General features: G+C 42.5%; 1 protein-coding gene across 3 annotated transcripts in view; it reads right to left on the reverse strand.

Annotated features, from left to right (window-relative positions):
• POC5 (POC5 centriolar protein) overlaps positions 1-959 on the reverse strand; it is a 46,197-nt gene extending 45,238 nt beyond the window's left edge. For 2 of the 3 annotated variants that reach the window (XM_004613134.2, XM_055137288.1), the window contains exon 1: positions 832-940. The gene's annotated coding sequence lies outside the window, so the exon portion shown is untranslated. Of the gene's footprint in view, positions 1-831 lie in introns of all 3 variants that reach the window. The other variant, XM_055137289.1, reaches the window with a different exon arrangement.
• Positions 960-15,355: the final 14,396 nt, after the last annotated feature.

A 15,355-nucleotide genomic window follows, 5' to 3' on the forward strand; every position in this document is an offset into this window, starting at 1 on the left:
AGTGGCACTGTTTCCCACTGTCTCTAGGTGGGAAACAGGAGAACGCAGCTTGCTTTAATGGCAGGGAGATGTACTTCAGCTCGCTATGTTTTTAGTGTTTTCTAACCCCAAAAATCAGAAACCACAAGACAAACAGTTCCCCACCCCTCCTACCCCCGCTATTGCCAGAGGAAGCAAATCACTTCTTGGTAGACAATTGGCTGGCAGGGTAAGAGGAGTTTGGAAATTCAAGCCTCCCCCTATAGACAGAGCAATAATGATTTCACTAGTGAGCTGGCATCAGGGTAGACGGGCACTGAGTCCTTTGCCCAATCCTGGCTGCAGACCGGAAAAGGGATGCTGGAGCCCTCAGCCTCCCACATCGAGGCCTAGAAGCAGAGGCTGGGGTAAGGGGTGGGAGAGCAGTTGTGCCTAAGCAGAGACCTACAGGTCCTCTCTCATCACCGCCCGACCCAAGCCTTTTCATCGAAGTCTTACTTTTTTTTTCTTTTTGGGTCACACCCGGCGATGCACAGGGTTACTCCTGGCTATACACTCAGGAATCACTCCTGGCGGTGCGAAGTCTTACTTTTAAAATAATAAACCGTTAGGCCCTTGGACTCCCCCCAGCCCCCTTACATTTCAAATGACCAGAACCTGCGACAATTACCGCTGTACTCCGTCCTCCCATCCGGGAGAACTGGGGAAGGGAAACCATCAGGGTCAGGCAGGCCCACTGCACGGTTGCACGGCCCGTGTCTGCGAGAAAGACACCCCCAAGCCGGTGGACACGAGCCCGGGTACTGGCCACCCCTGCCCGGGCACTGCCTCCGCCAGGGCGCTCCTACCCACCGTCCAAGCTCCCCGCAAACCAGGACTACGCTCTCTGCTTCTCTTCGCCGTGACGCCGAGGAGACAACAGCCAGAGCCGCGGCTTCCTTAGCAGCAACCTGACAGTTTCAAACTGCAGAGAGAAATTAAGGACCGCCCCGTGCATTGGCCTCGAGCCCCAGCAATCTTCCTTCTGATTGGTCCGAGAGCCGGCGCTCTCGACCAACACGGGGAGAGGCCGGAATTAGGTTCTAATTAGGAAAGCACCGCCCCCAGGGGCGGAGCCTTGGGGATCCCCGCCCAGTGGGCTGGACTACTGTACTGCGCACGCTCTGTTTAATCTTGTGGCTGCGGACCCCTGAGCTAGCTGCTCCACAGTCAGATTTGGTTTGCGTTTGAATGAACGGGACTGGAGTTACCTAGGGCTCTGTTCTCTTTGAGCAAAGTTTAGGCTTTGGGTCATTGTGCATAAAAACCATTTGTGTCCTCACGTCCGTTGCAACAGATTCATTTGGAGGTTTTTTTAAAGTACAGATTTCTGATTCCCCTCTGCTGAATCCTTCTGTTTTGGGCAGAGTTAGGGAATCTGAATTTTTAGTAGCCCCCAGTGATTCTGGGTGCTGTGCTCTTGCAATGCATGAAACAAGCTGGATTAGGTTTTGCTAATTAACGTCAGATGTTTCCAGATTGCAAATTGGGCCCTTATGGTAAAGATAAACTTGATCTTAGAATCAGGTCATTATTATATGATGACATTTTCGTCTTCTCGCCGACACCTTGGAGAATGCTACAATACGGGAGTGCTGTAGGAGAATAAGTCAGTTATTGGTTTATTTCTAAAATACTCTTTTGTATCTAAAATTCCTGACACAAACATTTAAAATTAGTGTTTCAAATTACACAGATATTCTTTTATTGCATTTTAAAAGCTTGAATGTTTGTCAAAACCCTGCAATGATGAAATCTCTGGCATTATTTCTCAATAGCATGTGCTCACTTTGTATCTATCACATACAAAAATTATTATCAATATCATAATCATCAATATTATATCTGTTGTGCTGATCTTTGACATTGTCAAGCACAAATGTCAAATGTCAATGAATTAGAACCCCTGGGATTAGACTGGAAGCCATAAATTTTAACACTCCATGACTTTAAAGCTAAGGGTATGGTCAAGAATGCAACACTAGAGGCCTGAGTGATAGTACAGTGGGTAGGGAGTTTGCTTTGCATGCAACCAATCTGGGATTGATCCCTGTCATCCCATATGGTCCCCCAAACACCACCAGGATTAATCCCTAAGCATCATTGAGTGTGTCCAACCCGCTCCCCCCAAATTTAAAAAACCGAAAGAACTTTTTAGGCGCATATGCTGCCTGAGCCCATGTGCAGCTTGTGCCCACATGGGCAAATGCCTGTGGCTGCCTTCATCCCCTCTTGAGATTTGTACTTTCCTATATAATGCTCTCTGTGTGTTTATGTGTGTGTGTATGTGTGTGCGTGAGAGCTCTCTCTGTCCTTGGAGAAGCCTGAGTTCTCTCTTGAGCACAATAATCTCTCTCCCTTTCTCTCTCATTTCCCTCCCTCCTCTCCTTCAAAAACCTCTAAATAAAGTCTGTTTTACTTAAAAAAGAGAGAGAGAGAAAATAAAAAAGAATGCAACAGTATTGGTCAAGCAAATGAAAGCAAAGGTAAACAATTTGGACTACATCCAACTGAGAAGCTTCTGCACTGCAAAATAAATGAGACCAGAATAAAAAGATACTTCACATACTGGGGGAAAGTATTTGCCCACCCTCACTTGATAAAGAGTTATCCAAGATATATAAAGAACCGGTGGAATTTTGCAAGAAAAAAATCAACCCAGTTAAAAAAAAATGGAAGAGTCAAACAGAAACGTTCTCAAAGAAGACAGGTTTGTGACTTGAGCAAAGGGGTAGATTTAGCATCTTTATTCAAAAGAGAATGAATACTGGAAGAGGAAATGTTTTGAAACAAGATCAGAGATTTAGTTTTTGTATAGGCTGTTTGTGTAAGGACTAGAGCAATAGGGCGTTTGCTTTGCACACGGCTGACCTGGGTTCAATTCCTCTGTCTTTCTCAGAGAGCCCGGCAAGCTACTGAGGGTATTCTGCTCGCATGGCAGAGCCTGGCAAGCTACCCATGGCGTATTCAATATGCTAAAAACAGTAACAACAAGTCTCACAATAGAGATGTTACTAGTGCTCGCTCGATCAAATTGATGAACAACGGGATGACAGTGCTACAGTGCTGTTTGTGTAAACTTTTGACGGTCATTAAGCAATGTGACATACACATCTATAGCTTTAAAAATTTATGTCCCACATACATAAACCAGGAAACTGTGTCAGTGTCTTATAGGTCTTAACAAACATGATAGAGACAAGGTGCCTCTCTGATAGACTTCGCTCTCTTGATTCCCATGATCACTGTAAGAACATGCCTGCATTATTGTGCTGGAAGATGAAAGACATTTTATAGAACTTGAATTGCCAAGTCATCCCAGCTGAGGTCGTTCTATATCCATCTATATTCAGTTTATCCCCAGCCACGCATGTCAGCTCAACCATCCAACGAACCCATACGTTCATAATCTTAATAAATATTGACTGTTTAAAGTCATTGTGTTTTGTGGTGATTTCTTTATAGATTATTATGGTAAAATGTGCTTGATAAGATGCAATTTAAAACTAAAGAACTAGGTTTAACCTGACTAGAAAAAATAGAGTAGAAAAAGTTCAGAACAGAACCCTGGAGTCTTCCAAGATTTAAGAGCTGGGAAGCAGCAGGGCTGACAAAGAAGACAAAGTGCTGCCAAAGTAGAAAGAAAACTAGGTCAAGGTCAGTAAAGATACATTTGCTAAAGCTGTAAAACTCTATGAAGTGATAGTGTGCAGGTATGCCTATAAGCCCTAGATTCTGAATCTCTGTTGCAATCTTGTTATTTATTTTGGTTTTGGGGGTCACACTCAGTGGTGCTCAGGGCTTATTCCTGGCTCAGGGATCACTCCTGGTGTGCTCAGGGAATGAACTATTTGAGGGTGTTAGGAATTGAACCCAGACCAGCCTTGTGCAAAATTAGTATAACCCTACCTGCTGTACTATCACTCCAGCCCAGTATTCATCTTTAATCTACTGTTTTGGGTTAAGGCATTGTTAAATTTTATGTGAATCGCTTGTCCAGTTGCCTGTCTTCAGTTCTTCCTATAATTCATAAATTATCTCCTTAATGTAGCAGAGCAGTGTCACTTCCATGTGGAGAGTTATTGACACTGGTGGTGTGAGGGGTGTAATTGCACTGAAATAAAACAATAACATGGAAACTTCTGTAAACCATGTTACCCCCATAAAAGTAAGTGGGGAAGAAATCTAAAACAAAAATAACAACTTCCATGACCTTAATGGTGCTCAAAGCTCTACTATGCTCACAGCTATGTACTTAGGATTAAATTGTGTTATTTTCTTTCTAAATCAGAAAAATCAACAGCCAAGGTCATCAATGGCCAAGATCCAGAGACTATAAAACAAAGCTCCTGGAAGAGAGGGATGCAGAATCTCCTGCCCCTCCTCATGCCAGGCTGTCTTCACTGGGGGTCTCCTTGGAGAGGGGCAGGTTGAGTTTCCCTCCCTACCCCAAGCAGAGCCCCGGCAGCCGAAAACCTTCAGAACCCAGCCACAGCCATGCTCAAGGCCACTCTCTACATGCTCGGGACTGGGCCTTCTCCACCCAGATCCCCAATTTTCCAGTAGCTTGGCAGTCACACCCACAAACTGTCCCCTGCCATGTAATCTCATCAACAGCCAAGATATCCCACCTCCCACGGCAGAGCCTGGCAAGCTACCTGTGATGTATTTGATATGCCAAAAACAGTAACAGTACGAACAAAGTGCTCTTCGTGTTCCTGGAGCAAGCAGACGCCATTGGGCTACACTAGCATGCGACAGGGATGAATGAAGACATTACTGGTTCCTGCTCAAGCAATCCATGAACAACGGTATGGCAGTGACAGTGACAGTGAAATCAGAAAAATGACTTTAGTGACATCTGATTCCTGAAGGAAGGTGATCAAAGAACCTGATAAACTATGTTTGGGTAAGTGCCTCATGCTGCAAGTTCTTCATAGAACTTCTGTAATTAAAAAATGCTCTCTTTAAAGTCTCTCCACACAAACACACACACACACAACCAACAAGATGGATGCATTGGATGTGGCCAACTAAGGCGAAGCAGAGGGAGAAGACTATCTTTCAGGATGGTGCCTGGCATCATGGGCACAGCAGTCTGGAGATGAGGCAGCTTGTTAGTGCTGTGCAGGGACAGGGATTTGCAGGAGAGTGAGAGAGATCTTGTTCAGACTATCTTGAATTTCTTGATTCTACAATTGCATACGATTATACAGTACAGGGAGTTCATTTGTTAGCCCTCATCATCACCTCTAGTTCTATTAAATCAGACTCATGCTTGAACCTCTTTGAAACGTCTTTATCCTTAACACCTCTTTCTACATATGCAACAACCTGGGACTAGCTGTGAGAGACAGGATGAGGTAGTGATTCTGGGAATAAAGTTTCTGAGTCCCACTATTCTGAATACTATAAAGATTCTGTATCTTGGGGTTTTGAAGGCTTCTGAGGTGGGTTTTTGACAGAGTAATTCAGCTTGGTGATATTATCTATGCAATTATTTTCTTTCTTAGCCTCTACCCTTTTGTCTTTCGAGCCCCTCCCTTTTTTATTGTTGTTGTTATTTTGTAGTCTGGAGTTTGCATCCAGGGTTTCATACTCCCATGACCTGTGTTCTACCACTTAAGCCACACCCCTTCCTCCCCCTTTAAAAGGAGGACAGGAAAAAGAAGCTCCATTTAGCATTTCAAATCAGATTTGGACAGTTGTGTAGAATTTGTTAAATCTCTTTGAGAGTAGCATTTAGACAGACTGTTTTTCTGTTCCAGTTTGAGTATTGAATGGATATGCCACTCAAGCTATCTCTTATCTGTGAACATATCCCAAAGTTCAATAGTAAATTTATTGTTTGTAAGTTGTGATGCATTTTCCTCTAGTAACTTGGAGCGATAGCACAGTGGGTAGGGCGTTTGCCTTGCACGTGGCCAACCTGAGTTCGATTCCTCCATCCCTCATGGAGAGCCCAGCAAACTACCAAGAGTATCCCACCCTCATGGCAGAGCCTGGCAAGCTACCTGTGGTGTATTTGATATGCCAAAAACAGTAACAACAAGTCTTACAATGGAGACGTTACTTACAATGGAGACGAGTGGTGCCCACTCGAGCAAATCAGTGGGTAATGGGATGACAGTGATACAGTTAACGCCATGGTCACTACCTTGATGAGGCCACATTAGGACTGAAAACTTGTTTATAAGCATTATAAAAGTAGAAAATAAGACTTCTATAAGACTTCTGCAACGTTAATAGATGTAATAAAAAAGAAGAAATAATATCAAATAAGAAAGATTTTATTGTGTGTTTATCTTGAATGTTGTTGAAAAGAGAGTGATATATATATATATATATATATATATATATGCTGTTTACTCAGAGGCGGTTAGTGAAGCAGATTTAGCTCCTACTTTTAGATAGTTTTGGGGTTTGCCTGGATCCCAGCCCCTTGGAAGCATCTGCAGTGGTCAACCTCATGCAACTTATGGGAGTCATGTGAAAATTATTTTTCCTTTCTTTTTGTTTTTTGGGCCACACTTGTTGATGCTCAGGAGTTACACCTGGCTTTGCACTCAGGAATTACTCCTAGTGGTGCTCAGGGGACCATATGAGATGCCAGGGATTGAACCTGGTTCGGTTATGTGTGAGGCCAACACCCTACCTGCTATACTATTGCTTTAGCCCCTAAAATTATTTTATGAAGCTTATGAAGACTTCATGGTATTGATATGTTTCTTATTAACATACATGTTCCTATTATAGATAATCATATATATCAAATTTATCATTTTAGGTGTTAGAAAATGCATTTCTTGCTTCTAGGCTAGTCCAAGGTGGGTGTCCTGGTTCTTTCTGTCTTGTATTCTGGCCTTACCTGAAGTCTTTACAATTTTTGACTGCAATTATATAACAGCAAATAATGAGTGTCCCACTGTGAGAGTCACTCAATGTCTACCCATTAGCCACTTCCCTACTTCTTTTCCTGCCTGGAGAACTTGCCTCTCAGGGAGTAGCCAATCTTTGCCTTTTCAACTTCCACTGAAGTTAAGTCATAAGCAAACCATAACACCCTTCAATGACAAGTTCTTCTGGTGTGTGTGTGTGGTGTGTGTGTGTGTGTGTGTGTGTGTGTGTAATAAGAGGGGAAACTTCAAAGCTCTTCCCGCTAGTGTTGAAGTGTGGTGTTTCGATAGCCAACATATGGAAACAACCCAAGTGCCCTAAAACAGATGACTGGTTAAAGAAACTTTGGTACATCTACACAGTGGAATACTATGCAGCTGTTAGGAGAGATGAAGTCATGAAATTCGCTTATAAATGGATAGATATGGAGAGTATCATGCTGAGTGAAATGAGTCAGAAAGAGAGGGACAGACATAGAAGGACTGCACTCATTTGTGGAGTATAGAAGAACATCACATGAGGCTGACACCCAAGGACAGTAGATACAAGGGCCAGGGGGATTGCCCCATAGCTGGAAGATTGCTTCATGAGTGGAGGGGAGAAGGCAGATGGAATAGAGAAGGGATCACTAAGAAAATGATGGCTGGAGGAATCAGTCATAATGGAGATGTGTGCCGAAAGTGGATAATGGACCAAACATGATGACCTCTCAGTGTCTGTGTTGCAAGCCATAATGCCCAAAAGTAGAGAAAGAGTATGGGGAATATTGTCTGCCACAGAGGCAGGAGAAGGGTGAGAAAGGGGCAGTATACCCGGGATATTGGTGGTGGGAAATGTGCACTGGTGGAGGGATGGGTGTTTGATTATTGTGAGATTGTAACCCAAACATGAAATCTTGTAAATATCTCACGGTGATTCAATAAAATTTTTTAAAAAATTAAAAAAAATAAAGTGTGGTGGTTGTGCAGGGCCAGCCATTGCATTGAACATGAGCAACTAAATTTGAAGTTATTTCACATGGTAATGGTAGACCAGACCAGACTAATAGGAAGACTAGAGTTCAAGTCTCCAGATAAATGGGAAGACTACAGTCTAAGAGGAATATCCCAGCCCTACCTTCCGATTTCTTAAAAAAGTGGATTGATTGAGGATTCAGTTCTAGTAGAGAATTATACTTCCTGTTTGATTTTCCCTCCTCAGATACTCACATTTTGGCACGTGTGCTGGAAGCATTTCTCAAGTTATTTAAAGCCTTGTTTCCTGGACTCAAGTCATTTTCATGTAAAAGTAGGATGCAGTTTTATTTTTTATTTTGTTAGATTTTGTTGCTTTCAGTATTGATGGGAATAGAAAATTGTGGAGACCGTATCTGGCCATGTTGAGGTTTCATGTGCCTTGATGGTCACACCATATGTGTGTGTGTGTGTGTGTGTGTGTGTGTGTGTGTGTGTGTGTGTGTGCGCGCGTGCTCATCATATATGTGTGTGTGGGGGGGGTCTGTGGGAGAGATTCAAGTGGTGTCGGGGACAAAACTCAGGACTTTGCAAAGCATGTGCTCTATCACTTATAACATGTCCCTGGCCCAGTGGAGGCATATTAATATGAAAAACTAAATTCAAGATTGCAAAATGTGATGACAACCCTGTCTAGACTGTAATTCAAATGATTGAAATTTCAGTTGAAGATGTTGACAGAAACATGTACAGTATAAAAGCATTAATATCCTCATAAGAATAAGTGGACAATAAAGCTGATTTGTTGAATTTTTAAAGATCAAGTAACATAGATTATATAAGCATCTTTAAAAAGAAAAGAATTTCAAAGTAAACAGTGATTAATTCAATAACTATTTGTTAATATATAATTTGAATACATAATCTAAATTATCTTAAATTAGAAATGATCTTAGCTACTAGAAAAGAGCTTTATGATATAAGGAATATGAAGAGATGTGAAGAATATGAAGGAATATGAAGAGAACTTAATGAAAGTATTGCTATCAACCTCTATTATTTAGGAATTAATTTTTAGACAAAGAAAAATTCAATTGTCAGTATTGTGAATTAGATACCTCTTACCCTTCAAATCATAAAGTTCTTATTATAAGGGACTGTGAAAACTGTAAATTTTATTTTATACACTTTGCGGCTGATAAAATAAGATTAAAATAAGAAACAATTTTAAAAACCAGAGATTTAAATTCATTGTTTGGTCCTTTTTGATATACAGTTCCCCCTTCTTCTTCTCCTTTCTCTAATTCTGCCAACAAAACCCCAAATATCCTTCAGGACCTCCTTAAGAAATCTGCTTTTGCTTTATCTTATTTATATATGATTTCTTGTGATCTTTTCCCTTCCTTAGTGCACTTTGCAGCTTTGCTAATAGTGTTTTCTGTCACCAATGGCTACTCAGAGCAGGGATTGTGTCTTCCTAAGTGTTGTGTCACCTGTGGGAACACAGACTTCATGTGGACACTATAAAGCAGCTGAATACTGTGGCTCTACCTCTCCTTTCTGTACGAGGTTTTGTTTACTGTTAATCTAAACCTCTCCTCCTTTCTGCAGGCCTTTGGAAGGCAGTTCAGCCTGCGACATGAGTCAGCAATGCAGGGGCTGTGTGTCTTGCTCTGGTAGCTTCCACTGAATGGAAGGAAGTTTGTCTCAGCCACACCAGGTGGCAGTGTGACCCACGTCTGTAAGGCCATCACTGCAGGTCTAAGAGGAAAAACAATGTAATGATTCTATGGGGGAAAAAATCCTTGAGAATGTAATTTAACACAGAGGGATAAATAAAATCAATTTTCTATATCTAATCAGGGATTCTAAAAGCTCTGTGATTTTTTGCAACCACATTAGTTGGTGAGTGACAATAGGCTTGTTTGCACTGTTAACAGGTGCACAGAGAGAAAGTGGTGGACCAAAGTGAATCTCTGCATTTATACAAAGGAATAGACATGAGCCTGTTAGGAAAAAATAGACATGAAAATTCCTGTTATGCTGTTTATGACAAGAGAATACTGTAAAAGGCACAATTGTGCTTCAGAATGCAAATAATTGGATTATTCTACCTGTCAAAAATTAAATTAATCCAATGCTCTGTGAATGCACCAAATGTTATACTATTGAATTTTTAATAATACAATGTTTTAGGGGCTGGAGTGACAGCACAGCGGGTAGGGCATTTGCCTTGCATGCAGCCAACCCAGGTTTGATTCCCAGCATTCCACATGGTCCCCCAAGCACTTCGAGGAGTGATTCCTGAGTACAGAGCCAGGAGTAACCCCTGTGCATCGCTGGGTATGATGCCAAAAACAAATGTTTTATACTATTGGAGTATTGATACTTAGTTATAGAGTGACTGAGTTTTGGTACAAGTTAATTCTTTGTGCAAAATGTTTTTATTTTCTTTTTTTGCTTTTTGGGTCACGCCCAGTGATGCTCAGGGGTCACTCCTGGCTCTGCACTCAGCAATTATCCCTGGCTGTGCTCAGGGGAACATATGGGATGCTGGGAATCGAACCCGGGTCAGCCGTGTGCAAGGCAAACGCCCTACCTCCTGTGCTATCACTCCAGCCCCCCAAATGTTTTTCTTATATAGAAATACCATTCTTATTTTGAAGATGACATCCCAGCTGGAATCTCACCAAGTCTGAGATATGTTGAACTAACTGGAGGACAGTTGCATTATTCTTGTATCAGCAACATATTCCTCCAGAGAGTCATAAACTCTGCTGTACTTGGAAATAAAGTCACTTCCACATCTGGGTTGGTCTACTTTGCATTTGTTGGAACTGTCAAATAGAGGAAGTACTGACAGAGAAACCTCTCCTTCAGGACTATTTTGGTGGACAGTTGTGGGCCTTTCTGTTTGCTAAATATGCCTTCAACACTCTTATAGTATTCAGAAAATGCCCTGTCAGTGAGACTCAGTGACACCCACAACTCCCACGTTGAACAGATAACTTGCTTTCCCCAGTTTCCCTGAAGCCAGGACCAAGGAGTTGTCTGATTTCAACATTCACATGCACTCACAAGTGACTTTGATTGAGACATAAGCAATGGAAGAGAGAGGTGTGATCTGGCAAGCACAGCAGCAATAATGTTCAGGTTCATTAAAGGCTTCAGTGCCAAAGTTTCTGGCATCTACTTCCAAACATCACCTGTGTGAGCTGGACAGCATTTTTGTGCAAATCGTGTTGGAGGTGACCACTGGTGGCTGCAGGAGTGTTCGAGCTTATGTGGCTCCCACAGAGTAAATGCAAATAGTTCCTGATTGCTCAGCATCTGAGCCAGATCTCAAGTCCTCTTAGAAGTGTCCTCAGCAACCTACTAGCCTTTAAGAATTCTCTCCTCACTAAGACAGTCAAGGGTTTGCACTTAAAACTCTATTATAAGCAGAAATAAGAGAAGATTCCCCCACCCCCACCCCAATATACATTTTGGATAACTTGTAAAGATTTTATCATGTTAAAAGAGTAGGGAAATTTTTACATAAGAGTAAGAAAGGCAAAAGAATACAGAATAATACCTGTTTTCTGGAATTGACTAAAAATCTAACAAATGAGATAAAGTAACCACAACTAAGTAAAAGGAAAGTCATTGTAATATTAACATCTATAAGTCTCAAGCTTTTTATAAATAAGGAAGAAACCATTTTATGTTCAAAGTTAGGGGTTTTAGTACTAATATCAGGAAACAGGTAAAGTTGATACAAACATTTGTTTGATATTGTTGCAGGTGACTTGGGGGAAGTGGGGAGTGAGGGAGGGAACCTCAAGGAAACAGTGCTTCTGTCTCTCTGCTCAGCTCACATCAGCCCCCAGGGAAATGCCTGCATGGGTTAGGATTCTATACAATGTGGGAACTGATCTCCACTACCCGAGTTCTCACATGATACCTCCAGTGCTTCTTGCAGAGATGATTCAATCACCATTGACTTTTTAGCTGTTTCTTGCCCATGAAGTTTTGTGCCAGAGAGTTTGTTTGTATAGGGATGTTTATTTCATCCAACTTGTTAATGTCCAACTATTCTCTTCTGGCCTATAGACTTCCATTTTATAGATGTGCTGCAAATCTTATGTAGGATTCTTTATAAGTCAGTTTCTTCAGTGACCTTTTCGTTACCAGAATCTTAGCTCTATCTTTGGCTTTTGTCAATTTAACAACTATATTATTTGAACAAATATTTAAAACTGCATGTAGAATAACATGGGGTTTGTCCTTTTAGCCTTGCTGCAGGGAACTTAGTTCACCTTAGAGCAATGGCCTTTCTGTATGGGCACAGGAAGACAGTTAATATTATGCTTTGTAACTTGGGAGCTGATTGACTCCAATAATATTTACTCCCGAACATCTGCTTTCTCAACTCAGTTGCCCTTAGTTCTTAACACCCCAAAAGCAGGGTCCTGATGAGGGACACAATGAATCCAGGGCAAGCTGTGAGCTACCCTGGCATCGAAATGGGCCAGGCCAAAGCACCACAATACTCAACTATAAGTTGAGAGCATGGTCATAGACAAATGCTGTCATGATCCAAAAGTAAGGACGAGACTAGGACCCTGCTGGGGTTAGGAAGACTAACCTGGCCTGAGGACTGTGGTCTAGAATATATAGTGAATGTCCTCAGGAAGAACCAAACTTTAAGTCTGATATATCTCTTACTGTGCTCATACAGAATGACATTGCTAGAAATATTAGAAGTAAATTTACTATAACTATTTAAGCAGATTACTAGCTCACACCCTGACACACCCTTGTTTGGACCCCACCCTTGACTGGATCTCCTTAGATGAGATTTTGTTAATCTCCTCAAGAAATGGTCTTACCCTTCTTTGTTGATTTGTTAATGTTAAACCCACCTCTGTGCTACTGCCCTATGTAATTTGCTATATAAACTAAGACAGTGGGGGCACTAGGAGAGACAGATGAAGAAGACAGGGCAGACAGAAAAAGACAGAAGACACAGAGAAAGAGACACACGAGAGGATACAGGAGAAGAACAGAGAAGGGCTAGATCCAGAGATCCAGAGAGAGATCCAGAACCGGGAGAGAAGCAGAGAGAGAGAATAAAATAAACTGATCGAGCAACCAGTTTGACCTTCTTCCTTCCATCAGCCACACACAGTGGTTCCAGAGCACAGAACACAGGTGGTGAGAGAGAGCCACCCAGAGAGCCCTCGGGTGTGCACGCCCATCGGCGTGCTTTAGTTTTTTACACTGCAAAGTTTTATTTGTTCAGTTTTGAGTCCTATGAACTTCTTGCATCTGAGTAACTCAATCCTCAGACTAGGGAAGTTGTCAGCGATAATTTCTTCAGAGAATTAGTGGTAATGAATTGACAGTGCAACCAGTCATCCTACACATCCACATACCCCGGTGTGGTTTTCTCCAGCCATTCTTGGCTGATAGGCACAAGAATGGAGAACACAGGGGTGGAGAACATAGGAGTTGTAGAATCTGTGATGCCATTTAGACAATTGAAGTGCAGGGAAGAAAGTGATGGATGAAAGGGAGGGGTTTCAGAAAAGGACCACGGAACAGTGGGATAAAAAAATTTGATGAGGGGAAAAGAAGGGATAAGGAGGGGTGCGTGTGTGTGTGTGTGTGTGTGTGTGTGTGTGTGTGTGTTGGAGATACAGAGAAGAGATCAATTTATGGAGCACAGGAAAAGCTTATAGCAGGTTCTGAATTTGAGCATCATAATCCTCAGACCCACATCCTCTACATATCCTTGCCCACCTGGTATATTGCCCCCTACTTAACTAACTCCCTCTCCCAGACTCTAATGCCAGGTTGAGCACCGAACTCTCAGGACTGTGTTGCTGCTGAAAATCCCTGGGAACAGTCTTTTATTCACCTCTCACCCCATGGTTTTTCTGGGTTTAGCACCTATATATGTGAAAAAAAAAAAGGGTATAAGGTCAGTATGGGAAAGTAAAAAATACGAGCTGCCTACTGAGGTCAAATAAATGTTACAATAGTAATATACAGAATAAGTGGGAGAGGTGATGAGAAAATCACTTGTATCACTTGTCATCCCGTTGATCTTCGATTTGCTCGACCGGGCGCCAGTAACACCTTCATTCGTCCTTGTGGCGTGCTAGTGTAGCCCAGTGATATCTGCTCTCTCCAGGAACAGGAAGAGCCTCAAATCGTTCATTCAGGGTTTTGACAAAGAAGTCTGACCATCTCGTTAGTGGGCAACCACGAAGTCTTTTGACATCCTGTGGAACTTAATCGGTAACAGCTCTAGTCCAGCGGTTGTCTCTGAATTGCATTACATGTCTGGCCCATCTGATTTTTGATGCCTTGGCAAACAAGACAGGGTCCCTGATTCTTGATCATCAATGGAGGTAGGAACTGCGGGTTCCTTCACTTGAGTTAAACCTGATGCTCCTAGCATAGTTCTTTCAATTCCTCTTTGGGATACCCAAATAACATTATTGTCCTGTTTGTGTAGGGCCCAGGTCTCTGAGGCATATGTTAGTGCAGGAAGAACCGTGGAGTCAAAATATGTGCCTGGAGCTAGAGGTTCTTCATCCTCTTAACAACTTCGGAACCCAGCTTGCTCACATGGTTTCCTTCATCTAGAGTTCTGCTAATCCTATTCAGGATGACTCGAGTGAACAATTTGTAGACAACAGGCAGATTGGGCGATAGTTGTCAATGTTGAGGATGTCTCCCTTCTTGTACAACAGAACGGTCCTGCTGGTTTTCCATTGGGATGGAACCTTGCATTCGGACAGGTAGTGTGTGAAGAGCCAAGCCAGTGTATTGATGAGTACTGGCAGCAGATTCTTCAGGTGTTCAGGTCTGACCTTGCCTGGACTGGGTGCTGACCTTGCCTGGACTGGGTGAGTCTTTACTTATGAAATGGCGTGTTGAATTTCGGAAGGGAGGACATTGGGAACGACATATCCATCCTGTGGAATTTGGTATATGGGCAGGTGGACGTAGCTGCTGAAGAGATCCGAGTAGAAGTCATGAATAATCCTCTCCATCGCCCTTCTGGAAGATGTGATAGATCCATCAGGAGGTTGGAGGGCAGTCATCTTGGTCTTGTAGTTGGCAAAGGTCAGATGAGCGTTGCGAATACTTTTCCTGGCTTCTGCTGCATTGGCCAACACTGCTGCTCTTCTCTCTTTGAGGTCTTCCTTTATCGCTTCTCTGCACAGCTTTGCGAGCTCAGACATCAGCTTGTGGTTGCCTGAGGCTCGTGCCAAACCATGTTGGCGAATGAGCTTGAGAGTTTCCGAAGACAGGTGTCTGTTTGTGGCTTTCCCACTCTCGGCATTTTTGCGCAATCATGGAGGTCCTGAACCAGTCCACCGTATTCCTCATCGATGTTGTCAAGCATCTTCCCATGTTGCTGCAATAGTGCGAAAGAGTTCTCAGTTGGTGGTCATTCTGGGAGTTCTCTTCTTAAACTTAAACTTTGCAGT

Source organism: Sorex araneus, chromosome 1 (genome assembly GCF_027595985.1).
Source record: "Sorex araneus isolate mSorAra2 chromosome 1, mSorAra2.pri, whole genome shotgun sequence".
Classification (NCBI taxonomy): domain Eukaryota; kingdom Metazoa; phylum Chordata; class Mammalia; order Eulipotyphla; family Soricidae; genus Sorex; species Sorex araneus.